Here is a 3,142-nt window from a genome sequence, read left to right on the forward strand (position 1 = left end):
ATGAAACTTTCTGAAAAATAGGAGGAACATGAAGCGGTGTTCAAACACATGAAGAGCCTGAAAATGTGTGAAAATTATGAAGATCTTCAAAAGGTGTCAAAATTATGCGGAACATGAAACGGTTTGAAAAATAGGAGAAGCATGAAACGGTGTTGAAAAACATGAAGAGCCTTAAAAGGTGTGAAAAATATGAAGAGCTTCAAAATCTTTGAAAAATATGAAGAGCTTCAAAAGGTGTGAAATATATGAGGAGAATGAAACGGTCTGAAAAAAGGAGGAGCATGAAGCGGTGTTCAAAAACATGAAGAGCCTTAATAGGTGTGAAAATATGAAGAGCTTCAAAAGGTGTGAAAAACATGAGGAGCATGAAACGGTCCGAAAAATAGGAGATGCATGAAGTTGTGTTGAAAAAAATGAAGAGCCTGAAAAGGTGTGAAAAATATGAAGAGCTTCAAAAGGTGGGAAATACATGAGGAGCATGAAACTGTCTGAAAAATAGGAGGAGCATGAAGTGTGTTCAAAAACATGAAGAGCCTAAAAATGTGTGAAAAATGTGAAGAGGTTCAAAAAGTGTGAAAAACATGAGGAGCATGATACGGTCTGAAAAATAGGAGGAGCATGAAGTGGTGTTCAAAAACATGAAGAGCCTGAAAAGTTGTGAAAAATATGAAAAGCTTCAAAAGGTGTCAAAAATATGAGAGGCATGAAACGGTCTGAAAAAGAGGAGAAGCATGAAGCGGTGTTGAAAAACATGAAGAGCCTGAAAACGTGTGAAAAATATGAAGAGCTTCCAAAGGTATGAAAAATATGAAGAGCTTCAAAAGGTATCAAAAATATGAGGAGCACGAAACGGTCTGAAAAATAGGAGGAGCATGAAGCGGTGTTGAAAAACATGAAGAGCCTGAAAAGGTGTGAAAAATATGAAGAGCTTCGAAAGGTGTCAAATATATGAGGAGCATGATACGGTCTGAAATATATGAGGAGCATGTAGTAGTGCTGAAAAACATGAAGAGCCTGAAAAGGTGTGAAAAATATGAAGAGCTTCAAAAGGTGTGAAAAATATGAAGAGCTTGAAAAGGTGTCAAAAATGATATGAGCATAAAACGGTCTGAAAAATAGGAAGAGCATGAAGCGGTGTTGAAAAACATGAAGATTCTGAAAAGGTGTGAAAAATATGAAGAGCTCAAAACGTGTCAAAAATATGAGGAGCATGAAACGGTCTGAAATATAGGAGGATCAGGAAGCGGTGTTCAAAAACATGAGGAGCCTGAAAAGGTGTGAAAAATATGAAGAGCTTCAAAGGCCTAAAAAATATGAGGAGCATGAAACGGTCTGAAAAATAGGAGGAGCATGAAACGGTTTTCAAAAACATGAAGAGCCTGAAAGGTGTGAAAAATAGGAAGAGCTTCGAAAGGAGTCAAAAATATGAGGAGCATGATACGGTCTGAAATATAGGAGGAGCATGAAGTAGTGCTGAAAAACTTGAAGAGCCTGAAAAGGTGTGAAAAATATGAAGAGCTTCAAAAGTTGTCAAAAATATGAGGAGAATGAAACGGTCTGAAATATAGAAGGATCATGAATCGGTGTTGAAGAAAATGAAGAGCCTGAAAATGTGTGAAAAATGTGAAGAGCATGAAAAGGTGTCAAAAATATGAGGAGCATGAAACGGTCTGAAAAATAGGAGGAGCATGAAACGCTGCTCAAAAATATGAAGAGCCTGAAAAGGTGTGAATAATATGAAGAGCTTCAAAAGGTGTGAAAAACATGAGGAGCATGAAACGGTCCGAAAAATAGGAGATGCATGAAGTTGTGTTGAAAAACATGAAGAGCCTGAAATCTTGTGAAAAATAGGAAGAGCTTCAAAAGGTTTGAAAAATATGAAGAGCCTGAAAGGTGTGAAAAATATGAAGAGCTTCAAAAGGTGTCAAAAATATGAGGAGCATGAAACGGTCTGAAAAATAGGAGGAGCATGAAGCGGTGTTGAAAAACATGAAGAGCCTGAAATCTTGTGAAAAATATGAAGAGCTTGAAAAGGTGTCAAAAATGATATGAGCATAAAACGGTCTGAAAAATAGGAAGAGCATGAAGCGGTGTTGAAAAACATGAAGATTCTGAAAAGGTGTGAAAAATACGAAGAGCTTCAAAACGTGTCAAAATATGAGGAGCAGAAACGGTCTGAAATATAGGAGGATCAGGAAGCGGTGTTCAAAAACATGAGGAGCCTGAAAAGGTGTGAAAAATATGAAGAGCTTCAAAGGCGTAAAAAATATGAGGAGCATGAAACGGGCTGAAAAATAGGAGGAGCATGAAACGGTTTTCAAAAACATGAAGAGCCTGAAAGGTGTGAAAAATATGAAGAGCTTCAAAAGGTGTGAAATACATGAGGAGCAAGAAACTCCCTGAAAAACAGGAGGAGCATGAAGCGGTGTTCAAAAACATGAAGAGCCTGAAAATTTGTGAAAAATATGAAAAGCTTCAAAAGGTGTCAAAAATGAGATGAGCATTAAAGGGTCTGAAAAATATGAATAACATGAAACGGTGTTGAAAATCATGAAGAGCCTGAAATAGTGTGAAAAATATAAAGAGCTGCAAAAGGTGTCAAAAATATGAGGAGCATGAAACGGTCTGATAAATAGGTGGAGCATGAAGCTGTGTTCAAAAACATGAAGAGCCTGAAAAGGTGTGAAAAATATGAAGAGCTTGAAAAGGTATGAAAAATATGAGGAGCATGAAACGGTCTCAAAAATAGAAGCAGCATGAAACGGTGTTGAAACACATGAAGAGCCTGAAAACGTGTGAAAAATATGAAGAGCTTCAAAAGGTGTGAAAAATATAAAGAGCTTCAAAGGTGACAAAAATGAGATGAGCATGAAACGGTCTGAAAAATAGGAGGAGCATCAAATGGTGTTGAAAAACTTGAAGATCCTAAAAAGCTGTGAAAAATATGAAGAGCTTCAAAAGGTGTGAAAAATATGAGGAGCATGATACGGTCTGAAAAATAGGAGGAGCATGAAGCGATGTTCAAAAACATGAAGAGCCTGAAAAGTTGTGAAAAATATGAAAGGCTTCAAAAGGTGTGAAAAATATGAGGAGCATGAAACGGTCTGAAAAATCGGAGGAGCATGAAGCGGTGTTGAAAAAC

The sequence above is a fragment of the Dama dama genome, unplaced genomic scaffold (genome assembly GCF_033118175.1).
Source record: "Dama dama isolate Ldn47 unplaced genomic scaffold, ASM3311817v1 ptg000093l, whole genome shotgun sequence".
Lineage (NCBI taxonomy): Eukaryota > Metazoa > Chordata > Mammalia > Artiodactyla > Cervidae > Dama > Dama dama.